We start from the raw sequence: 26,502 nt of genomic DNA, 5'->3' as shown, positions 1-26,502 counted from the left end.
CGTATGGGATGGTGGGCTGCGCCCCCTGCAACTAAGATTGAAAACGGCAGCTGGACTTGGAGCTGAGCTGTGCCCTCCACAACTAGACTGAAGGACAACGACTGGACTTGGAGCTGACGGGCCCTGGAGAAACACACTGTCTCCCAATATTCCCCAATGAAATTTATTTTAAAAAAACTGAAGTAGAAGCATGGTTGATAGCAGCTGCCACCTACAAGGTGCCTATCACAGACTAGGCTCTGGACTTGGCTTTAGATGCATCATCCCTACCGCACAACAGCCCTTCATTCTGCAGATGGAAAAACTAAGATGCTGAGAGGTCCGATGACCTATCAAAGACCAGAGCTGGTCCACATGCTGGCCAGAATCGGGACTCGAACCTGTCTGTCGAGCTCCAGTCTGTGCTCTTTCCAGTGTGGCGCACCGCCACACGGCCCGTGTGGGGACAGCTGGTGAGCAGCAGTAACTGAGAGTCCAAGCCCGCCCCCGGCCAGCTGTGTGTGTGCTGCGGCCTGCAGGAGGCCAGCCTGTAATCTAATGGTTTTCAGGACACTCACGAATGGGAACCGTGTGTCTGCCTGTACAGGGCAAAGAATCCCTTCACAGACAAGCTGGCTGGGTGGTGACACAGCTCCTGCGGCCAGTGGCTCTATCAGTGTTGACTCACCATGATGCTGCAGGCTTATCAAAATGCAGAGACAACATGAGAGAATCAGCTTCAAAAACTGACATGACGAAACTAAGAGAAATTTACTTAACACCGATAAAGTCCTTTGTAGATAAAAACTACAAAACACATTTGGGGCAGAGCACCAGGCAGGTGTAAGAAAACTGTTCAAGTGAAGAAAGAAACAAGTCCCAAGATTTCAGCTGAGGACAAGCTCAACGCCAAGTCACGTTATGATGTGACTAAGCAGAGCAGTGACAGGGTGTGGTCAGTGATGAGTGGCGCCTGGGCCCACGGGAAGCCCTCATCCTGCAGCCTGCCCTGGGTAGACCATGCTATGCCGGGCAATACCGTGGCACCCAAGGAGATGACCAGGGTGGCCAAAGGACTCCGGCGTGTTCGTGGGTGATAAGCACTCGGCTCTTTCACACCATCGAGCAGAGCTCCGCAGGCCACAACGAGAGGCTGTGAGGTAAAGCAGGCTGCTGTGGGCAGAAGCCAGAACTTGCTAACGGTCAGGGCCCGCGGCTGGAGGGGCGCCGGTAAAGCCTGGGGAGCCTCCGGGAGGGCGACGGAAGGCAGAGGAGTTTCCGATCCGGAGAGGAAGGCCACACTAAGTGATCGCTGTGGAGTCTGACAAATCTCTTCTCCAAGCCCGTCTCATCGGCAAGGCCTGGCTACATGGGGCCTGACAGGGAGCCTCGGTGAGAAAAGAGAAAGGTGGACACGACCTTCCAGACGCTCAGTGGGCTGAACCCCACAGTTCTCCACTCCTCTGGAAACTCTCTAACAATAATAAAGGACAAAGAAAAGGCAACCGCAGCCAAGGAGAATGCCAACAAGTTTACGAAAAGCCAGACAATGGAGAAATAATTCAGGAAGTCTAGCATCCAAGCAATAGAAGTTTCAGAAGCACACACTAGAATCCACAACCAAGCCCTCTCATCAAAACAAACAAAGATAATTCTCAGAGGTAAAGAATGTGACTCTGCCCCCAGGACCTGCACATGCCATCACAGTCTGTGGGGAAACAGATCCTCTGAGGCGGTGTGAAGTTCCTCGGCACCGGAGATAAAGAGTAGCCACACTCTTCTAGCCAGAGAAAGACTTGGAAAAGGAATGGAAATCTAAACGACCTCAGCTTCCTCAACAGCAATTTTGGCAAAAACCGTTTTCAGACACGAAAGGTCTGAAAGATGTATTCACTTTTTCAGAACGCTACTGGAGAACGCGCTTCATCGAAGCACGGCAATAAGCCTGAGGGGAGGACATGACGTACACGAAACCAGGGACACGCACACAAAGACGAGTGCCAGCAGAAAGGTGAGGGGGACACCTGCAGCTCCCGGGGAAGTCAAGAGGAACCGGCCCAGAGGAAGGCACGAGGCCGAGGGCTCTGGACAGGATGTGACAAGGAGGCGATGTGCCAGACACATGTGACCACACTGAGAACCGTGCAAATTAAGCCAGAGATTTAGGGGTAATAAACCAAAATATACATCTAATTAATATTCATTTTTAACCAAAGTTGTGCTTTAATTATGTTGGAAGATGGGGGAGGGAGAGTTGTGCATATAAGAGATAAACCTTCATCTTCATAGTTAAACGTCAGACAGATCAGAAATAGCTACCTACAGGCGTACATTTTACTTAGAAATGTGGAAGGACGTGAATACGAGAAAACGGCTAAGAGGTGAAGGTAGCAGCCCCCAGCGGGTAATTGAGGGATGAGGAAGAGACAGGATGGGTGAAAAGGAACAGACGACTGTTATTTTTCGTTCTAAACCTTGTGATACTGTTTAACTTTTTAAACCATACACCTATGTATGACAAAATAAGAAATTATGAAAAGAAAATATAACAGCACTTAGGACAATCCCTGGCACTTAGTATGGGCTCTAATAATGTAAGCTCAATCTGAAATCAAGATATTGCGAAAGATTCGCTAACCTGTCAAGTCATATACAAAGATAAGACTGCATACACTTAAGATTCTGTGTACAAAACAAACAAAAAACAAGCAAACAAAGAAACAAAAATCCAACTGACCAAACCAACAACTATGGTACCTGTTCATGGTCAGGTCCCTTTTCACCTCATTCTTTCTTCCATCAGCATGTAAACCAATTCCAGAAACTGGGACCCCTGGGGGGTACAGTACTGAGATTGCCAGGTCTGACCTGCCCCTTATTTTTAAGGGGCATTCTTAGCTCTCTGTGTGTGTGTGTGTGTGTGTTTGAGGGGGTAACAAAAGAATATTCTATGACTTGTACAAATTCTATGAAATTCAAATTTGGGTGTCTATGAGCTTACAGCCACACCATTCATTTACAGCCTGTCTCTGGCTGTTTTCATGCGACCAGGGCAGAGTTCAGGAGCTGCGACAGACACCATGTGTGGTGCTCCCGTGACTTTGCACTGCAGCTCACCGGGTGCTCTATAAACAGCAGCAACACAGGTGTAACTCAGCGGTGTCCAGAGGGCCACGTGTCGTACTGCAACATGTGATTTCATTTTATCATCACTCTGCAGTCCCAACATGTCAAAAGCGGCGAAGGAAAACTGGACTTCACATGTGTGCTTATGGCCCAGTGGCATGTAGACTGTTCCGCGGTGGAATGTGATGGCAGAGCGGTGGGTATCATGCCATCATACATACTGGTGCTCACAGAATAAATACACTGTGTCAGCAGGACCAGACTAAACAGTCACTGCAGTAGCCCCAACTCACAGGAAAGCAACATTCAGAAAACTTACAGAATCTAAAATGGAGTATCTGATAACAGCAGAATTTCTTCACACACAAAAAATATGAAAATGAAGGCTCAAAGTTGGTTTCTGAATGACTTACTAGCCAAGCAACAAAGCCCACAGTTTCCTTTGATTCTTGCTGAGTTCAGTCTGACTGACACACCTCAGCTGTCGTTTATATGGGAGTTTGAAGCGATGAAGAATTAGCCTCTATGAACAGTCCCCGCCTGAAACAACTACAGGCAGCATGTTTCCAGAGAAGCTGAGAAAAGATGAAATCACTACTACTGCTGTAGAATCTGTATAACGTGCTACAACTGACGGTGGTTAAATTATGTGTAAAGCAGAACCGGCTAATTGGACAAATTTCCAAAACCTGTGAAAATGTTAAGTGTTTAAAGCTTATGGTTATGCTTTCTAATTTCATCATCAGGCACTTCGGGAGAATTTGAAAATTCCTCATATGTTACTGAACTGGTAATGTCAACATTAATTTGATATTACTGAACTTAATTTACTCCCGTGGACTTAACCATCTTTAGTTCCCGACTTGTCCTATCACACAGCAGCTTAAATGGCTTCTCAACGGTTAAGTTTTGTTGCAACTTCTTGAGCTCAGGGCCAAGGATGACATTTTTCTGAATGAGAACAGTCCTTACCCACTGCTACTGAACAATGCATGGGTCTGGAAATTTGCTTTTGCTCAAACCTTTATGTTTCTTAATGAATGCAACCTAAAATCACAAGGCTAGATAGGAATGGCGGCAGCGGGGCGCACTTTTTGAGTTCTCCTCTGGGTCTTACCACAAACGGGGCATATAACCCATCAAAGGACTCTGCTCATCATGCAGAACAGCTAAGAGACTCGTGCAAGGATTACTTGCCGGTGGGTAAATAGAGCGAGCAGGGGAAGAGGGAAGGGAGCGGAGTGGAGACGCGGCCCGCATCTGCGGCTGTGGAGGCGCGGCCCGCACCTTCGGCAGTGGAAACCCGGCCGGTATCCGCAGCTGCAGAGACGCAGGGGATCCCAAGACGGAACAGAGAACACAAAAGCCAGGAGTTGGGCTCTTTCCCTGCGTCCCACAGCTGATCTCTCCCGCAGAGGGGGCATTTGAGGCAATAACCTCAGCTGATACCTCCAGTTGGGCCCTAGGCCGGACAAAGGACACAAACTCCATACTTGGGCCACTCCCCCCCTCTTCCAATCCTATCCCCGCCCTTCCAGGAACTTAAACGGGCCCCTGAACCGAGGAGTAGTGTCAGATTACAGAGGAGCCTTAGTGCTCAGGCTCTGGGAAGACTGGCGGGCAGCTCTGACCCAGGGAAGAGGCCGGGAAGAGTGTGATTTTTGCTGGGCTAGGAGAGAAGAGACTCCTCCACCCCCAGCCACCACCTTTTCTGGCCTGCGGGAAGAGTGTGACATGGCTGGGCTGGGAGAGAGAAGACCCCTCCATCCCCAGCCTCCACCCTTTCTGGCCTGCCTAGGGCGGGGCAATTACAACTGTGGAGGTGGCAGACACAGCTGTGGGCTTTCAGCAGCTCAGAAATCTCCCGCCCGCCACACACACACACACACACACACACACACACACACACACACACGGAAGAAGTGCCCTAAGACTCAGGAGAACTGGACACAGGGCTAGTGGTGCTACTCAGGGCACATACATGCAGGCAAGAGCAGAAACTGCACTGACTTTGTAGAAACTACCATCCAGACCCCTCAGCCCCACGCATCTAAATCTGCAGTCCCAATGTCACTCTGGGCACCAGGTGACCAGCTCTGCCTGCACAATACACAGAGGACTCTTTGGTACAGCAGAGGACAACCTGGAGATTACTTGGTGGGCTTAAACCAACACAGGCACTGCTTTTTTTGTTCTGTTTTGTTTTTCTATCTTTGATATCTTTGCCTGTGTTGAGTGGGGGTTGTCGGTTGTTTTTACATGTGAATGTATTTGATCTTTTCCTTGTTGTTGTTGTTGTTGTGCTTGGTGATTTGCTTTGTTCTGAAATTGCCCTACCAGGGCCCAGCTTAAGAGGCACAAGATGCAACACACCCAGAGGCCAACTTCAGACCAAACCTGAGTACTACCGGGTTTGACCTACAAGTGACACACCCAGAGGGAACTCTGCAGGCACAAGAGCCCATAGAGGCCAAGCCTCATTTAAGTGCTCAACCCTCATGCAGCAGAACACCCTGCTGTGGGCAGAGCCAAGTCTCACCAACTAGTCAGCCTGGGAGTCAACCCCACCTACTCACAAGTGAAAAGCAATTAAAGATCTTCTTTAGCAGGACAATAAACACAACACAAGAGTCACCTTTGGAGCACATGTAGAGGAGAAGAATGAATTAGTGCAAGTCAAATATAAAGGACACATACTACATAAGATAACCCAGCAAGAACTAAGAACTCTGGGAGATCTACCTAATACATCGAAGCAAACACAGAGAGTAGCCAGAATGGGGAAACAAAGAAACATGTCCCAAATAAAAGAACAGAAGGAACCTCCAGCAATGGAACCAAATGAAACAGAGGTAACCAACCTATCAGAGACAGAGTTCAGAACACTGATGATAAGAATGTTTAAGGAGCTTAGTGACGACATAAAGAAGGACAGAGAAATCATAATGAACAACCAGTTAGAACTAAAGAACACAATTACCGAAATAAAGAACTCACTTGAAGGAATTAACAGCAGGTTAGATGAAGCAGAGGATCGAATCAGCGACTTAGAAGACAAGTTAGCAGAGATCACCCAAACAGAACAACAGAAAGAAAAAAGAATAAAAAACAATGACGATGGTTTAAAAGACCTCTGGGATCACATCAAGCACAACAACATGCACATCATGGGAAAACCAGAAGGTGAAGAGAGGAAGCAAGGGATTGAGAACATATTTGAAGTAATAATGTCCGAAAACTTCCCTAACCTGATGAAGGAAACCAACATACAAGCCCAGGAAGTGCAGAGAGTTCCAACCAGGATAATCCCAAACAGGTCCACACCAAGACACATTATAGTTAAAATGGCAAAGGTTAAAGACAAAGAGAGAATCCTAAAAGCAGCAAGAGAAAGACAGCAGGGTTACATACAAGGGAACTCCCATAAGACTATCAAACGACTTTTCTGCAGAAACATTGAAGACCAGGAGGGAGTGGCAGGAGATACTCAAAGTGATGGAAAACAAACGCCTACAACCTAGATTGCTTTATCCAGCAAGGCTATCATTTAAAGTTGGTGGAGAGATAAAGAGCTTCCCGGAAAACAATAAGCTAAAGGAATTTATTACCACCAAGCCAGCATTGCAAGAAATACTAAAAGGACTTCTGTAAATAAAAGAAAGATGAAAACAATCTAACTACAAATTTAAAAATGGCAATAACTATGTACCTATCAATAATCACTTTAAATGTAAATGGATTAAATACTCCAATCAAGAGACATAGGGTGGCTAAGTGGATAAGAAAGCAAGACCCTTATATATGCTGTATACAAGAGACTCACCTCAGATCAGGCTGAAAGTGAAGGGTTGGAGTAAGATATTTCATGCAAATGGAAATGAGAAAAAAGCTGGAGTTGCAATACTTATATCTGACAAAATAGACTTTAAAATGAAGAACATATTAAAAGACAAAGATGGGCACTATATAATAATAAAGGGATCGATCCGACAAGAGGACATAACCCTAGTAAACATCTGTGCACCCAACATAGGAGCACCTAAATATATAAAACAGATATTGACTGACATAAAGACAGAGATCAACAGTAACACTATCATAGTAGGGGACTTCAACACACCTCTGACCACAAGGGACAGGTCTTCCAGACAGAAAGTCAATATGGAAACAACAGCCTTAAATGACACATTGGACCACTTGGATTTAATTGATATTTTCAGAGCATTTCACCCCAATGCTGCAAAATACACGTTCTTCTCAAGCGCACATGGAACATTTTCCAAGACAGACTATATGTTAGGCCACAAAACAAGTCTTGACAAATTTAAGAAAATTGAAATCATACCAACTGTCTTCTCTGACCACAGTGCTATGAAATTAGAAATGAACTACAGGAAAAAAACTGGAAGACACACAAATTCATGGAGGCTGAATAACATGTTACTAAATAATGAATGGGTCAAACAGGAGATCAAGGAAGAAATCAAAAGATATCTCGAGACAAACAAAAATGAAAACACGACGACCCAAAATCTAGGGGATGCCGCAAAAGCAGTCCTAAGAGGGAAATTCATAGCATTGCAGGCCTATCTAAAGAAACAAGAAAAATCACTAATCAACAGTTCATCTTCACATTTAAGGTATCTGGAAAAAGAATGCAAAATAAGCCCAAAGGGAGTACAAGGAAGGAGATAATAAAGATCAGAACAGAAATAAATTAAATAGAAACCAGAAAAACTATACAAAAGATCAATGAATCCAAGAGTTGGTTCTCAGAGAAGATGAAATTGACAAACCTTTAGCCAGACTCATTAAAAAAAAAGAGACAGAGGATCCAAATTAATCAAATCAGAAATGAAAGAGGAGAAGTGACAACAGACACCGCAGAAATACAAAAAAATTTAAGAAATTACTATGAGCAACTATATGCCAACAAATTTGACAATTTGGAAGAAAAGGACAATTTTCTAGAGGCGTACAACCTTCCAAGGCTAATTCAGGAAGAAACAGAAAACCTGAATAGACTGATTACCACCAGGGAAATTGAATCCGTAATCAACAATCTCCCAACAAACAAAAGCTCTGGACCAGATGGCTTTACAGGTGAATTTTACAAAACGTTCCAAAAAAGAATTATCACCTATTCTCCTCAACCTCTTCCAAAAAATCCAGAAGGAGGGAAGACCCCCCAAACATTTTTACGAAGCTACTATCACCCTGATCCAAAAATCAGACAAAGACACCACAAAAAAAGAAAACTACAGGCCGATATCGCTAATGAACACAGATGCAAAAATCCTCAACAAAATATTAGCGAACAGAATTCGGCAATACATTCAAAAGATCATACACCATGATCAAGTGGGATTCATCCCTGGTATGCAAGGGTGGTTCAACATCCACAAATCAATTAATGTGATACACCACATTAATAAAATGAAAAATAAAAATCACATGATCATATCAATAGATGCAGAAAAAGCATTTGATAAAATCCTGCAGCCATTTATGATAAAAACCCTTAAGAAACTGGGAATAGAGGGATCATATCGCAACATAATAAAGGCCATATATGATAAACTCACAGCTAACATCATACTCAATGGGGAAAAGCTAAAACCATCCCCCTTAAGATCAGGAACAAGGCAAGGTTGCCCACTTTCTCCACTTCTATTCAACATAGTGCTGGAAGTTCTAGCCACAGCAATCAGACAAGAAAAAGAAATAAAAGGCATCCAAATCGGTAAGGAGGAGTAAAATTGTCATTATATGCAGATGACATGATACTATATATAGAGAACCCCAAAGACTCCACCTAGAAACTATTAGAGCTGATAGATGAATTTAGTAAACTAGCAGGATACAAAGTTAATATTCAGAAATCAGTTGTATTTGTATATACCAATAATAAAACATCAGAAGGAGAAATTAAAAAAGCAATCCCATTTACAATTGCTCCAAAGAGTATAAAATACCTGGGAATAAATTTAACCAAAGAAGTAAAAGATCTGTATTCAGAAAATTATAAGACACTGAAGAAAGAAATGAAAGAAGATACAAATAGATGGAAACACATACCATGTTCATGGATAGGAAGAATTACTATAGTTAAAATGTCCATACTGCCTAAGGCAATATACATATTCAACGCAATTCCTATCAAACTACCAACGATGTTTTTCACAGAAATAGAACATATAATCCTAAAATTTATATGGGACCATAAAAGACCCTGGATAGCCTCAGCAATCTTGAGAAATAAGAACAAAGTGGGAGGTATAACAATACCTGACATCAAATTATACTGCAAGGCTACAGTAATCAAAACAGCATGGTACTGGCATAAAAACAGACACAGATCAATGGAACAGAATAGAGAGTCCAGAAATAAATCCATGCCTATATGGCCATTTAATCTACAACAATGGAAGCAAGAATATATGGTGGGGTAAAGACAGTCTATTCAATAAATGGTGCTGGGAAACCTGGACAGACACATGCAAAAAATTGAAGCTGGACCACCTCCTTATACCATATACAAAAATAAATTCAAAATGGCTTAAAGACTTAAATTTAAGATCTGAAACCATAAAATTCCTAGAAGAAAATATAGGAAGAAACTTCACAGACATTACTCGGAGTAAGATTTTTACTGATATATCCCCTCGCGCGAGGGAAGTAAGACAAAAAACAAACATGTGGGATTACATCAAACTAAAAAGTTTTTTCACAGCGAAGGAAACCATCAATAAAATAAAAAGGGATCCTACTGAATGGGAAAAGATATTTGCCAATGATATATCTGATAAGGGGTTAATAGCACAAATTTATAAAAAACTCACTCAACTCAACTCCAAAAAACCAAACAACCCAATTAAAAAATGGGCAGAGGACATGAAGAGACATTTTTGTAAAAAGGACATACAGATGGCAAACAGACATATGAAGAAATGCTCAACCTCACTAACCATCAGAGAAATGCTAATAAAAACCACAATGAGATACCACCTCACCCCAGTCAAGATGGCTATCATCAACAAATCAACAAACAACAAGTGCTGGCGCGGATGTGGGGAAAAGGGAACGCTTGTGCACTGTTGGTGGGATTGCAGATTGGTGCAGCCACTATGGAAAACAGTATGGAGGTATCTCAAAAATCTGAAAATGGAACTACCTTATGATCCAGCAATTCCACTCCTAGGTATCTATCCGGAGAAATCCAAAACTCCAATTCAAAAATCTTTATGCACTCCTATGTTTATTGCAGCATTATACACAATAGCCAAGACATGGAAACAACCAAAATGCCCATCGGTAGATGACTGGATTAAGAAACTGTGGTACATTTATACAATGGAGTATTACGCAGCCATAAAGAAGAAAGAAATCTTACCATTTGCAACAACATGAATGGACCTAGAGAACACTATGTTAAGTGAAATAAGTTAGACAGAGAAAGACAAATACCATATGATCTTACTTATATGCAGAATCTGAAGAAAAGAATAAGTAAACGAATTGATCAGAAACAGTTTTGGAGACATAGAGGAAAAACTGAGGGTTGCTAGGTGGGCGGGGGGGTGGGGATAAGGGGGAAGGTGAGGGGATTAGAAAACAGTCGGTAACCACAAGATTGCCACGGGGTTTTGAAAATTAATTTGGGGAACGTAATCAATAATGTTGTAAACATTTTGTAGGGTATCCGATGGACACGTGTCCCATTTGGGAGACCACCTCGGGGATGATGTAGATGCCTGATCACTGCACTGTACACCTGAAGCTGAACAATAATGAATGCCAACTATAACTTTATATATATACATGTATGTATGTATGTATGTATGTATGTATGTATGTATATGTGTGTATATACTTACAAGAAGCGGAGTACAGCATTAGGAATAGAGACAGTGGAAATGTATTGGCTGTGTGCGATGTCAGAGAGATAGTGGATGGGGGGAGAGGGATTCACACAGTGTGAGGGATATAAATGATAAACGTCTTAAGTATGACGCTGTCTTGTACACCTGAAACTAATTAAAGAAAAAAGAGAGAGAGAAAAAAAAATCACAAGGCTAATACAACCTAAAATTCCAGCACTGACCTGCAAAACTTAGACTGGGGAATATTTCAACACTAAGTTTGTTTGGACCATACATTCCAGCTGTTTCAGTCACTTCCCACGCTGTCACAAGTTAAAATGAGATCTTCATTCCCATACAAATTTGCAGTGGATACATTTTCTGAACTCAAGCCACAGTTAAACACCATTTTCAGACCTGAATGCAAGTGCGATGGAAACTTCTCTATTTCAGAATCCATTTAGTGATGCAACTGAGGAGCTTTCACTGGAAATTAATCTACGTGCTAAAAGGCAAATAGCAAGAGAAAAAACTAACAGATGTCTATCAATGCCCCCCAAGTGATGAATATACTCAACGAACCTCATGCTTCTGGAACAGTATCAGAATGAGACAGCACCTACCTGTGTACAGAGACATTTTTAAAGATGCAAAATCTGTGAAAGCTCATTACTGATCAGCATTAATACGTTAGGTGACTATTTGCAATAGATTTGGAGGGGAGCCTAACTTTGAACATCATTCAGGTGAAATGTTACCCCCTAGAAAAGAACTCCATTCTTCTCACTAGATCTACATTACAGAAAATGGAATGCAATTATTTCTACATTTTGAATTTCATCAATAAACTCCGTAAAAATGTGTTTTCTCTCTTATTATATGATACCTTCATAATGGTCTCTTGGTCCACAAAACCTAAAATACTTACTATCTGGGCCTTTGCAACAAAAGTTCAGTTAGACAACTCCTGGTCTAAAGGACCCTCTGCCTCCATGCTGCCCTCTTCTCAGTCATCTGGATTGATTCTAGGACTTCTGGAGGCTTCTGGGTAACTAACTTCTTAAGAGAAGAGTTCACCAGTCTAGTGTGAAACAACTTGCTGACAAGAAGAGGGGAGAGAAAATATGAAAGGGAGGAATACAGCTAAACGTAAGGGTTTGTTCTATAAGCTACCAAAGCTAAGAGTCTCTGTCAGCAAAGCAACACGAAACAAAAAAAGAAGAAAAGGGAAAAGGGGAGACAAAGTCTTAAAAATGTTATCCTAAGAAATGTCTCTGAAATTTTAGCTCCTACCACCAATTAATGACACCTATTACTTAAAAAGCACTAAAGACATAAAGCAGAAGTCAAAACTCCTTGCTCACTGGGAACTTAAAATCTACTTAAAGAGAAGAAATAACCCTAAAATAATTTCATGAGGTACTCGAAGAGTATACAAAAGACTGACTACAAAGGAAGTGGACTATACAGAAAGGGTTGGCAAAAAAAGTGACAGAGAGCTGAGCCCTGGAAGTTATAACATCAAATACACAGAACAATAATGAAATCATGACGGGGGTGGGCAAAATGAGGTGGAGGGGGGTCAGAAGGTATAAACTTATAGTTACAAAATAAGTTAAGTCATGGAATGGAACGTACAGCATGGTCACTATAGTTTATAATACTGTGTTGTCTATAAGAATAGACCTTAAAAGTCCTCTCACAAGAAAAAAAAATGTATAACTGTGTGCGGATAGATGGTAACTAGACTTCCTGTGGCGATACAAATAGATACACTTCCTTCACAATAGATACAAATATAGAATCATTATGTTGGACACCTGAAACTAATATGTTATGTCAATTATATCTGAACTTTTAAAAAGCTAGTTATGTATTGTATTACAAAAAAAGTTCTAAAAATTATTTTTCAAAAACCAGTGTCACAACAAATGGACAAATGTTATAGTTTACAGATATACAATTATCCAAGGAACATTAAAAAACATGTTCAACCTCTAAAATAATCAAGTGGCTTCAAGTCAAAGGTTCTGTGGGGTCCTAAACTAGTGCCCTTCTTTCTACCACCCCCAGCTCCGAACCAACTGCTGACCAAGGTAAACAGATCATGTGTACTGCAAACTATCTTCTTCATTGTAAATAAACCTAACGGTCAGATCACAGCTTGTAACTACCATGCCGACTTCTTAAATCTGAGTTCTCCACTGGTCTGGCAGGTGGAAAACTGAAGAGGCCTCGCTCACAGGGTAAGAACATACCCCTGGGTGGAGACAGAGAAGGGCTGGGCCCAGGGACCAAAACAACACAAACCAAACCATGAAACAAGGTGCCCGAGGTGAATGAATACTCAGAGGGAATTTTCCCCACCGGGGATTTATGCAGAATCACATGGAGGTCAAACTGGAGAAGTCAGAAGACCCTGAGTTTCAGGGCAAGGAGCTGGAGCTTCCCTGTAAGCACAGGGGTGGCTGAGGGTGGAGGACTCATCCAGAGGGGCAGCAAGGTCACGCGCAAAGTGGTATTTCTGCGCTAGGAAACATGGCCCAGGGATGAGAAGTGAGATCTGTCACAGCAGAACAACCCTAGTGTCTCACAGATGGATTGTGAAAGGCAGGTCATTAAACAGTTTATACCCACTTTCCCCTTGGGATACAATGGAGCAAATGAAAATGAATTAAGAACATGTGCACGTCCCCTAAAGGCCCTACTGGGCCACTTCCTATTATGTGCCAACTGAGCCAAAAGTCAAACATCCAAAGTCAACCTCTGGTCTTTAAGAAACTTTCAGTAAAGAGTTCCAAAGTGATAGCAATCTGGACTCAAAAAAAGTCCAGCGTCTGGCTAGAAGCCAGATGGCCTTTGTTTTATAAAACAAAACCACCTCCTGCCCCTCCCTTTCTCCCTTTCCCCTCCCCCCTCTTCTCTCTCTCACACTCACACTCACACACACACACAGAGCCAGGTGGCCCAGAAGCACTATGCATGCATGTTACTCCAGCTTCCTAGCCCTGGCTGGTCCTCGGGGCCCAGCTCACCGCCCCCGCCCCACCCCCCTCACGAAACTGGGAATCACATGGGTGCTGCAGATCGCAAGACACAGCAGAGCAAACTACACAGGCCGCTCTTTACCTTCCTAAAAATCCACTGGCCACAGAACCATACTGTACCTGCTCGGAGATGGCCCAGCCCTGGTCCACCCGACTCCAGGGTCTCGTGACACGACACCGCTTGCCTTCATGTAACTCACGGAAGCAAACTCCTGTACTCTTAATAGTCTTACCTTTCAAACCAAGTTTAAAAACTAAAAGAAATGTTTTCTTCTCGGTGGCTCCTTGCCCATTACAGATTATCCTGGCAACGGCTGTCTCCAATTTACTGCATCAGCAGATTAGCCGGGCGAAAGTGGGCCGTGGACACGAAACAGAAGGTCTCCTATAAAGAACAAAGAGCACATCATCACAACGTGTTCTCTCCTGGTCTGATGACAGCTGCCACTAAGGATACTGGTTCAGGGTCTTGATTCACACAGAGCTACACCTCAGAGGACTGGAAAGTTCTAGTTAACTGAACTTTTTTCTATGTCAAACAGGAAAAAAGGCACTGTCACCCTCCTAGTTCAGCTTTAATCCTACACTACACAATAACCCAGAAGCAAGAGGCACCACACCAGCATTATCAGTGAGCAAATTAGAAAAAAATAATGTTATCTTTATATTATGAAAACATCAGTGATATTCCTATCCAACACGCGGTTGGCTGCAAAGGCATCATACTTTAAACTACGAAAACAAATTTTAAGTGTCTCCCTCTAAATGCCCCCAAGTAGCCCCACATTCTATTGTTAAAGAATCCTAACTTCTCTAGGAACTGTGTGAGCAGAACACTAGTCACTGAAGTACTAGCTGCCTTAATGTCAATTAACCAACACTACACAGGAAGAACTAGCAACTATCCTCAAGGCACTTCACTTACTTAATACTGCAGAAAAAGACCCGACCTATGGACAATTACACTAATGAGAAATCCCATAAGAACGCAGTCTACAAGACATCTTTAAAAAACAGCCTCACATATAATGCCTCTTCCACAGAAATCATACCAAGTTACCATCTCAACATGCTCCCTCGAATAAAATACAAACAATGCGAACTACTTCTTAAAACACATCAACAAAAACAGTAGCAAACCTAGGTTAACACAAAAAGAATATTTAATTCTAAGTCAAATGCGTTTTGAACATAAGCTTGAAAAAGTACAACTGATCATCTAACTTTTTTGCTTTAAATCACAACAGAGCTGTCACCATGAACTGCTACAGTCCTTACACACAAAAAGCTTAACATGTTCACGTAAAAAGTGCACACTAAGTGTCATAGGTAACTCTAGTCCCATCACCACCATCCTCTGGTAGGAGTCCCAGATTCCTTTAAGAATTGGATGAAATTAAGTACTTCACAAAATGCACACGCACGGCACGCACGGCACACACGCACACACGCACGCACACACGCACACACACACACACACACACACACACTTTGTCATTTAAATTCGAGTGGTTGCAGGGCCCTCAAAGCTGACCTGCAATCACTGCCCCCACTTGCAGGCCCGGCAAGCACAGACTCCCCGCAGAGCTGTGCCGCTGCCTGGCGCACCGAGCAGCTCGCTCCCACCAGGGAGGCCAGAAGACAGAGCAGCCACCAAACAGGCTGGTCCCAGCCTCGGAATCCAGGTGCTTATTAAGCTGTGTCGAGGCTGCTGAGACATAACCCGCTTTGCTGGAATCGAGGCTTTGTCTAACTGTTCACTGTCTTGTCAGTTAGACTACTCACTGGCCAGAGTGGGTCTATGCTACTGATGGCAGGAAATGGGGTTATTCTGAAGTGTGAGACTATAAGACTCGAGACCCAAAGACGGAACACAGCATGGAACGGCGGACGAGTGCAGTACTGGTCCTGGGTAGTGTACACGGCACACACATTGAAACGTCTCTAGAACTACAGCAAAAAGCAAAAAACAAAACAACAAAAAAACCCTGTTTTGGTTGTTTTTTAAAGGCACAACCCACAAGGACCAGGAGAAGACAACAAAATTAAAGGGGTGCTGGAAGGAAGCAGAGGAATCTCGGTTGAAAGTTATTCAATGAACACTCAGATCCCTAAATCTGCTTGCCCTCTCCTGCCCTCCCAACCCTAGCAGATGACGAGGAAGCCCAGCGGGGACGAGCCCGCCACCCTGCAGCACGAATGCTGCCACACAGTGTCCCCCCCACCCCCCACCCCCGCCCCCAGCCGGCTCCTCCTGCCCACAGAGCTCCTGAGCTCCCAGCCAGGCTGACGACGGAAAGGTATCTTCTGAATGATCCAACCTCAAGGGAAAAAGACCTGAAACTGCAGACACTGGGGGGCTTCCCAACAAAAGGAGCTCAACTCGTCACTGCTGGGAAGTCCCTGGGCACTGAGCCCCACCTATGACAGAGCCTCCCACCAACCACTCTCACTCCAATTTTTCTAAAAAAATAAAAAGGCCTTTTCATTGTAAACTTGCACAACAGTTCAATGGCAGCACAAGAAAACTCCCAGAGAGGCTTCACCTGGATTCACATCCATCACTGTGTCACTGTCGCTTTACCCCCCTCTCCACATACATCCCAAATACCTGATTTACTGCAGCCAACTCGTCCTTTACCCTTAAACAGTTCCCTGTGTATTTCCTGAGAACAAGGATATTCTCTTACACAGCCAGAGTACAGATGTGAAAATCAAGAATTTAACCTACTAATCGTCATACACGGGTTACATAGTTCATGTTCCAATTCTGCCGATTGCTCTGTAAGGTCCCTACCGCAATCCCCCTTCCCCTCAACACAGGCTCGTGTGTCACACCTAATGTCATGCATGTCTCCTTTATTTCCTTTCATCTGAAACAGTTCTTCAGCATTTGTCTTCCATTTCACTGACAACTTTGAAGAAGACAGGGTGTGTATGTATCTCTGGAAGAAATACTACATAAATGAAGTTTTGTTCTTTTCCTAGAGTATCACACAGAGACAAGATGACGTCAATTTCTTCCATTATTGGTAATAATTCTGATCACTTGGTTAAAATTTGCCTTATTTCTCCACTGGAAAATAACCACTTTTTCCCTAAGCAATTAAGTAGTAAGTAATCTGTGGGAAGATATTTTGAGATTACGTTTTTAAAACATTCACCCAAGAGTCTTAGTACTCACTGGCAATTCTTGTCTGAATCACGTTACACTGACAATTATAAGGTGATGGGTTTTTTGGTAAATCTATTATTCCTTCTGCACTTACCAGGCGGCTTTCTAACTGCAGTGAGGTATGTTCCCGTCTCCCCACTCGGTCTTCCCTTAATCCGCTAGCAGCACGGACTCAGAGACTTATTTTATGATTAATGTCATTATTCATTCTGACGCTCAAGCTGTCCCAGATTTGCCAGGGGGAGCCCCACCGAGCAGACTCTTGTGTTTCTCAGGTTTTGAGCACTTCCTTATTTCCCGGCATAACAACAAATTCCAGATTCATCTTGTACGTTCTCTGCCTCAGCTCTGAAATCAGCCATTTCTCCAAGGGGCCCTGGTTCCTTTTAGTGGACACTGTTATTTAGAAATGAAGATCTGAGAGCTAAGTATGCTCATAGATAGTGGACAAAGCTGGGAAAGATGGAAATTTCATGTGATTCAACTCTATGTGTTGTCTGTGTGTATCCCTGACTTTTAAATATGAATGGAAACCAAAGGGTTACATCTCAGGAAAGCTCTGTTGTGAAAGGCCACGAGCAAAACAGACAAGGCAAGTTGGAAGAAAGACTATACCAAATAAAGAGAACATAAAAGTAAAATTGATATCCTCATCCTCAGAAAGAGAAGATAATCCATCCATGAAATAAAAACTGGTACTCTTTTAAAGGGTACAGAGGACAATTAGCAGGCTAACAAAAAGAAAACAATTTCCAATCCAGAAACCTATACCCAGTGAAACTATCAATCAAGAATACAGAGACACAGGAAGACTCAAAGGATTTGCCTCCTACACCCCTTTCTCGCAGAAAACTACTGGAGACTGTGCTTCACTTAAACAAGGGAAAGAGCAACGAGAGAGACAACGGAGTATACAGAAACAGGAGATTCAATGTAGGAGAGAGGCAAAAAGACGCCTGACCCCATCCCCCCAGGAGACAACTGTGTTCCCAGCAGGGAGGGCAAGCAGCCCTCACTGGAGTAGGCACAGATTTCTTCAAAAAGATGATGATGGAATACCTAACCATGTAACTGGCTGAAAGTTTGAGACTAAATTAGTGATTAATACATATTTTTTTAAGTGATGCAACATTTCCAAGGAAAACCAAGAGTTGTTTAGTAAAGGAAAAGTATTTTATAACTTACCACGTAACATCATAAATAGCACACAGGGTCATAATGATAAAGCTAAATGGTAATTTGACTAAAACTGCAATAAAACCATATTGGAAGGATAGGGAAGATAAAATGTGGGGAGGAGGGTGCAGTGAGGGGAGAAGAGAAAGCTAATCCTATAGTCCATATCTTTTCATAGTGGCAAATCAATAGATATGCTTAAAACTAAAACCCTCGGCAAGCACGCATGCAGTCCACACTCTTCAGACACATGGAGGTAAATATTTATTAATTGGCTAAAAGAGTTCAAAATATCATAGCTGCCTTCAGGAAAAGGGAAAAAAAGGTGGGGCAGCTAAGAATTGCTGTTCATCTTATCCAACCTCCTAGGCCTAGCTTATTCTTAACTGTGGATGTGTAAAACTGTGACCAAAACAAATTTTTAATACATTTTTAAGCAGAATGCTAGACTGGGAAGGGACAGTAAATGCAGAGCCAGAGCACTACACAAGCTACTCACTAGCTGTGTGACCTAAGTCATTTAACCCGAGAATCCATTTCTTCACCTATAAAACAAAGGAATTGTCTAACTCTAAACTTTCTTCCTGCTTCAATAATTTATGAATCTAATATAAATGTAAAGTAATCAAGGCTTTAAATATGGTGCCAGTGGCTACAGACATTAGCCAATTGAATTCCAGAAAGAATTAAGCAGGCTGGGTGAAAGAATATACAGAAAGAGAAGGAGGGAAAAACGGGCGTAAGTCCGTGGGTACTGAGAGAGGGTGCTGATGGCGAAGGAGAAGTCAGAAAAGTACAGTTTAAGAACTGAAGACAAAGAGCTCCTGACCCTGGCCTGGAAAGAATTTAACGTATCTTGACAAACTATGACATTAGACCCCTGAGAAAAAGCTAATGAGGCCACAAAGAGATGGTTGTTTTGAAAGTTAAAAATATACAGATGATGGTGGAATCCACGAGGATGCTGAAAGGTTCTTCCCAAAGAATACAGAAGCTCAAAAGGCGGGCAATTCTTCCTGAGTGTTTCATTCCTAGGAAACTATAAGCTTTATATCCTAGTTAAACACAAACGTGAGAAAGGGGCATAGCTGGGAGCAGACCACCTACCTAAGGACAGTGGGGAGGGAACAAGAACATTGTGTCATGGAAGCTGAAGGAGAAAAAACACGGATTTGCTCATCAATACTATGTCATTTAATAGCTGATGTCTTAGTCCATTATCCAGCTGTTACAATGGCTTATAAAGAGCAGGAATTTACTTCTTACTTCTCTAAAGACCAGGAAGTCCAAAACCACAGCATCTGCAGGTTCAGTGTTCAGTGAGGACCCACTTCCTGGTTCACAAATGGCCATCTTTTCACTGTGTCCTCTGATGGCGGGAAGAGGCCAGGGAACGCGCGGGGGTCCCAGTCAGTAGGCCCCATCCTCATGACCTAATCACCGCCCAACACCCACACACTGAGGATTAGGTTTCAACATGTGACTCTTGCGGGGACACAAATGTTCAGTCTATGGCAGTTGGTATCATTAGATTATTCTCTCAGAGTCAATGGACCCAAAAGGGCCCCCCCAAAAAAGGAAATCAAGATTAAAAAAATAACAAACTATATTTATTTTTGCCAATCATTCCTTACAAGAGTCACATTTTAGTCAATAGCCATGTAACCTAACCCTAGCCCAACGTGTCTCCTCTTTTCAACCCTTGTGATTCTGATTAAGGCCACTGAAGAGAAAGCACAAACAACATAATTACGAAAAGCTGAGCAGTCAGGAATGAGGGCTACTCACGGCCCAAAACAGCAAAAGAACACTCTCAACAAAACAGTATCTAAATACGTACTTGCTTAGTCACAGAACTCCAGAACAGCGAGAAGGGACATCTATCTACCCTCACAGAGCCTGTGTGCGAGCGTTATACAAGTGCCCCTCTGTGCTCTTGGGCATTACTCCTAGTTTACAGCTGAGAGTCAGAAGGACCTACTCCAGATAACCTTGAACACTGAATTTACTTTGTGAAAAAGCTCACCGTAGGGTAGTAGGCAGTAACCACCTGCTCTACACTGTCATATGAATTGTTACTATAAACTCCACGATATTCCTGACTGCTGCAAATTCACAAGAGGAAGCCATAGCTGTTACATAACCTACAAGAAAGCATTTCCTCCTTCTATCACAGCCAGCTGAAAACACCCTCTCCGTTACAGACATGTGATACCTGCAGCCCAAAGCCTGGGCACACAAAAGCCAGTAGCTCTCGAGTTCCTGCTACTCTCAGAAGCCCTGCGGTGGGCCAACTCAATCGGAGTGTCCTTTTAATGTGGGCCCTGCGCCATTTCTGCAAGTTCTCCTTGTGTATGTTCCCCAAATCACCCAGTCTAAAGCGAAGGAAAAAAACCCATCTCTGTGTGAGGTCTTGTTCATTTCATCCTCAGTGCCTAGCACACTGCGGATACAAAAAAAATGCACAAAATTTTGACTACAAAAATCATGAAAACTGAGCCCGCACGCACACACACACACACACACACACACCAGCTAATTTCAGAAACACCAATCCTTTTAATACAAGCCATGGCAAAACTATCAAGGCTTCTAAATCACTAATCAAAAATCACAGTACCAACAATGCAAAAAGACTACTGCCTAAAGTATAAAACACCAAGGTAAATCCATACCACCTCTTAAAAGTAAAATCATGTATGGAGAGTACTTGACGCACAAACGTTGGCACCTGGTTGGATTACATCATCGTCTGGCTATGCACCCTAATGGACACTCAAATCACTGCAGTCATGCATGAAGCCAGCCCAATCTAAGTTGCTATTAAAATGGAGACAAGTCATAAATTAGTAAATTAGCATCCCAAGGAAAGCCCGGAGAACCAACTCTGCCTGTTACGACAACATGCAAAGATGCAGAGCAAGGGCACGAGAGACCCTTGATCCCAAGCGCCAAGCTGACGTAGCCGGCTCAGGCCCGGCATACAGCGAGCCCAGCTGGTGTCTAAGCTAAAACCGCCATAGGCCAGAGTACAATAGCAAGATGCCTTTTGGGAGGGCATCCTGGTAATCAAGTGATTACTCTGTGAAATAAAAGTCTAGAGACTGAAAAACATGCTGAGCACCATGAAGGTGAACGAATGTGTTCACTGAAAACGCAAAGATAAGATTTTCAACTAGCAAACAAGATACGTCAGTGATGGAAAAGGAAGAAAACTCTTCATACAGGTTCTCGGGTGCTGTCCTGAAGAATGGATGAGATACAAACCAGGCCCACGCTTCAACCAGCTGGCTGTACACCGTCGTAAGCTCCAAGTCAATTTTTCCTACTTGCGAACACAAACCCCATCTCTAGTTGGCAATTGTAAGCATACTCACGAAGCTTTGGTCCCCACCACTAACACGTGAAGTTCTCCCAAACAAGTTGCTGTTAATTAAGTGCTCTGGGCCTGCGCTGCCCAATACAGTGGCGACCAGCCCCTATGGCTACTGAGCACCTGCCACGTGGCTGGTAAGACTAAGACACTGAATTGTCAATCGTTTCATGGTGAGCACAGATAAAGAATATTATCGTTATACGAAGTTCTCCAGGACAACACCGGTGACTCACATTCAAAACCAACCACAGAATAAATGTTTATGGTCTATAATCTTGAGTAAATTCACATCTCTAGGCTTCAACTTTCTCAACCAAAAAACGTAGAGTTCAACTAGATCGCCTCCCTGGCTGTAAAGAAATCAGTGCAACATATAAATTGTCTTCATTAGAACTGTTGCAATGTCATTAAAGTCCTACACCCCCTCAAAATGATGGCAGGTGACGCAGACGTGATGGTGTAAGGTCATCACCTGACCCCTCACACCACCGAGCTCCCCCAGCCTTCGGGCAAGTCACCTCATCTCTCTGAGCCTCTTTTCTTATCTGTAAAAGCACCACTGAAGATGCTTCAAATCCTAAACTTCTTTCCTATGGCTCTAAGAAGTAAAGAAACATGAAAGACAAAATATAAGTGAAACCAGGATATCCAATGAAAGGAAAACGAATCGTTGAATAACCATAGTCTCAAACTCTAAAGCAATGAGTCAATATAAACAAGATCTTAAGAGTCCTGGCGACAGAGGACGTGAAGTCGTACAGCATCACGTGGGAGGCGATTCGGTCTGTCCGGGTGTCCCTGGTTTTATACGTTTCCTTAAGTCTGTATGTGGATGGGTGCTACCTCCCAAGGCCGACCTGCAGGAAGGTCAGCAGAACCAGGTCAGTGCAGGTGGCAGCACACACAAAGGTCTGTCCTGTCCCTTCCCCCACAAAGAGCTGACCTAGAAAGCCTTCCTCCCACAGACAGCTACAGTATAATGAAGCCCATTGCTACATTATTCTGGGTTCTCAAACAACATCGGATCTTGCTGCCTTTTCAGACCCAAGCCAAGTACAATGGGGTGCTCTCCTGACAGGAGCTGCGGTTACTTTTAGGTGCGGCAAGGTAACTGGGGTGTGAAGTCATCCATGAAGCCTGTGCAGTGGTGGACAACCCAGCCCATACAGAAGACCGGACGGGGTCCCCTGAAAAGAATCCTAACAGGCATCTGGCCCTTTCCTCAGCTGCCGGGAAGGTGCTCGGGCCTCCTGAGGAAGGCAAGGCCGCGTCGGGGTGAGGCCGTCACTTCACCGGCACCCAGCACTCACCTGCCGCATGGCCTCCGCCTCGGAGCTCCCGGCCTCTCCTCGGCGATGAGGTGTCGGTCACGGAGAATAAGATCAATGCCCTCATTAAAGCAGCCGGGGCAAATGTGGAACCTTTCTGGCCAGGCCTGTTTGCAAAGGCTCTGGCCAATGTCAACTTTGGGAGCCTCCACTGCAGTGTGGGGGTGGGGGGGACCTGCCCCAGCAGGAGGTCCTGCCCCCTCCCCCACTGCTGCCCAGCTGAGGAAAAGAAAGGGGACGCAGAGACAGAAGAATCTGAGGAGTCTGTTGATGACATGGGCTTTGGTCTTTTTGACTAAACCTCTTGTAACATGCTCAATAAAAAGCTGAGCTCTGGGAGGAAAAAAGAAAAGAATCCTAACAGGTATCTGGAGAAGGGAATGCAGACTAATAACTTACTAAAAAGCAGACGGTCAGGGCAGGATGACAGGCTTCACACAGCTCTTCAGAGGCACATTTTCAAGTGCCTTCTGTGGCCTATACCAGCCCACGGATGCTTTCCTCAATCTTGAAAAGGGGTGGGGGAGTCGCTCCCAAAGAGCCTGATTGAAAGCACAGAGGGGGGAAAAACAACAGATGCTGCTTCCCTGGAGAGAATGTTTTACCTGATACAGACTTCCCATGTATCACAGTTGACTGAGCCAGGCCACCGCTGATGACCATTTAGTTTTCAATTTACAAAAATCCCCCCGAGTTCCCAGCGAGGAAGTGCCGGACCCAACACTGAGCGTTCTATTAGCAGCACGCGTGGCCAGGCGGCTCTCCTGGAGGTCGCACGGGTCCGTACTCCCAGCAGCAACGGACAAACGCCTGTCCCCTCACACCCTTGTCTTAGGAGCACTGTTGGTATGTTTGAGAGCCATTTATTCTCCGCTTTTCTGCCAACTGTCTGTCTATGTCCTTTGTCCACTTTTCTCCTGGGCTGGGCTCTCAATGAGTTGCCCTTTGTCCGACAGCATTCCCTCGTCAGCTCATTCCAACGTGGTGTCTACCTGTACCACTCAGCTGAAACCGCTCTTGCAAGTCACAGTCACTTCCAGATGGGGCGAGATCCCAGGGAAACTCTTCTGTCCTCATCTCAGCCTGGCCCCCAGCAGCAGCGTTCAGCACAGCTGCCGCGGACCCGCCTCAGCGGGACGTCCGCCTCACCTGGCTCCTCTGAGCTCATCCTCTCCTTGTTTCCGCACCGGCCACTTCTCAGTCTCCTTAGCCAGGTCTCCTCCTTCTTCCTCGTCTGCACAACTGCTATGGTGGAGGTTCCCACGGGGTCAGACTGTGGACACTGCCTACTTAGTACACACTCCCAAGGTAAACACACTGGCTGGGCTGTCAGTTCACATCTGTTCTATTCATGCTGTTGCCCCAGCAACAGAAACAAAGCCCGGGAAGAATAAAAAGTTATCTTGACTAAATGAAGCCATTTCCGCGGTTGTTAAGGTACTTCTATAAACACAGTTGAGACCCAACTTTATAAAACCAGTAAGACCATCTCGATGCTTCAAACACAGGTACCCAACTCCTCCTGGCCAACATTCCCCTTGGACGTCCACAAGCACATCCCACTTAAGATCTCCAAACGGAGCTTCTGTTCTATCACACACTGGCCACTGATCAAATCTTTTCCCCACCAAGCCTTCCCGGTCTCAGAAAAGGCACACCCTGTGACAGAGGAGCCTGGAAACGCCCTGGCTCCTCTTTTCCCTCCCAAACTAATTCATCCAAATTTTGTCAATTCCACCTTCTGAGTAGCTCCCCTTCCCCATCTTCTTCTGCCACCACCTGGAAGACAGAATCAGCTTCCTAATTCATCTCCGTGCATCTCCAAGCCATTGTTCATTGGCGTTCCTAGTCAACGTCCCCCACTACTCCATGTGAGCAGTGACAATAATGACGACAATTCTGATCTATGCAGTCCGCTATGGTGGCCGCAGAAGGCTTTTCAACACTTCAAGTGCAGCTAGTTCAAATTGATGTGCTGTGAATGTTTTCAAAGACTTAGGACAAAAAACAAACAAAACAGAAGTGAAAACATCTCAATAATTTTTTATGTAGATTACATGTTGAAACGACGCTATTTTGAATTACTGGGCTAAATGACACATTTTAAAATTAGTTTTACCTGTTTCTTTTTACTTTTTTCATGAGGCCACGAGAAAATTTAAGATTACACAGGTAGTCTGCATCGTATCTCTATGAAACACTGTCCCAAGCGTGTCACTGAGGGCACCAGCACCGTGGCCACCTTTTTTAACCACCTGTGACCAAAGCACAGCAAGCACCAGGCCTAACATGAGGTAGGTACCCAGATGCTAGCTGAGTGAATTATGGCCAACAATTACTATCTTCTATGTACGTTCACTTAAAAACAAAACACTAAAAATTTAATTTACTTGAAGTTAAATGATACTTTAAAAATACAATTTGTATTAGGAAAATAACTTTCTAAGTTTAAACTTTAGAAATTCATGAATTTTAAGAACTAATTTGTCTCCTTCTCTTATGTTCATTCCAATCTTGTCATTAATTTTTCATTACTAAAGCTTCCACCATGTTTCCCTGAAAATAAGACTTAGCTGAACCATCAGCTAGCTCTAATGCGTCTTTTGGAGAAAAAAATAATATAACACCCGGTATTATATTGTATTATATTACCTGGTCTTATAGTAAAACAAGACCGGATCTTATATTAACTTGTGCTCCAAAAGACGCGTTAGAGCTGATGGTCCGGCTAGGTCTTATTTTTGGGGAAACGGTATGAGAAAGGGAAGACCGGAAATTTAACGGTGGCCTCAAGAGACCTTAAGATTTTGAGTCATCAACCCTTAAAACATTGGTCATCACACCTAAAAAAAATCAGCTGCAAGAGAAAAGTAAGCTGGTGGACAGTACAAGAAGAAAAACACGGCAAGTCTGAGTAACAAGAGTGCGACCTTGCTATGTTACGCCCCGCAACATCTTAAACTACCGGAGAGGGTGTGGCATACTCCAGATGACAAGGCTGACAGTCAGTGTGTTGTCATTCTACAGAAGACAGAAAATGCCTGCTCACATGATGGCCTCAAAGCACAGAGAAAGTAATGAGGTAGAAAGTACATTCCAAAACGGACACCACTACATTTTAAGCATAGAACAACTCTGATCCGTATGAATTTCAATGCGGTTTAGTTTGGAAGTCCTTCAAAAATTTCAATTTGGGTCTACATTCAACCTCCAAAGACAGATCACAGCCAAAGAATCAACACCAGTGAGAGTACAACAAAGCTTCCCCCATAGAGAAACTTACAGCCACCTGGCTACAGAACAAAGAACTCTGTGGGGTCACCACAAAACAAACAGTCCAGCTCTTCCACAAAGAGATCGCAAGGGGGGGAATGAAGACTAGGGACTCTATATACTTTTTAAGTTGGCGGGCTTCCACTGGGTCCTGATCAGC

The 26,502-nt window shown here is 43.8% G+C and overlaps 1 protein-coding gene across 18 annotated transcripts in view; it reads right to left on the bottom strand.

Moving 5' to 3' along the window:
- The window catches only part of PPP6R3 (protein phosphatase 6 regulatory subunit 3), a 128,951-nt gene that overhangs the window by 82,790 nt on the left and 19,659 nt on the right, over window positions 1–26,502 (bottom strand). For 15 of the 18 annotated variants that reach the window (XM_019755615.3, XM_019755617.3, XM_019755619.3 and 12 more), the window contains exon 2: window positions 14,248–14,399. The exons of 2 other annotated variants lie outside the window; for them this stretch is intronic. The gene's annotated coding sequence lies outside the window, so the exon portion shown is untranslated. Of the gene's footprint in view, window positions 1–14,247; window positions 14,400–26,502 lie in introns of those variants that run through there. One more of the 18 variants, XM_074336842.2, reaches the window with a different exon arrangement.

Source organism: Rhinolophus sinicus, chromosome 14, assembly GCF_057876585.1.
Source record: "Rhinolophus sinicus isolate RSI-liver-muscle chromosome 14, RSI-T2T, whole genome shotgun sequence".
NCBI lineage: Eukaryota > Metazoa > Chordata > Mammalia > Chiroptera > Rhinolophidae > Rhinolophus > Rhinolophus sinicus.
The sequence above is the reverse complement of the archived record's forward strand: the minus strand, read 5'-3'. Positions and strand labels throughout refer to the sequence as shown.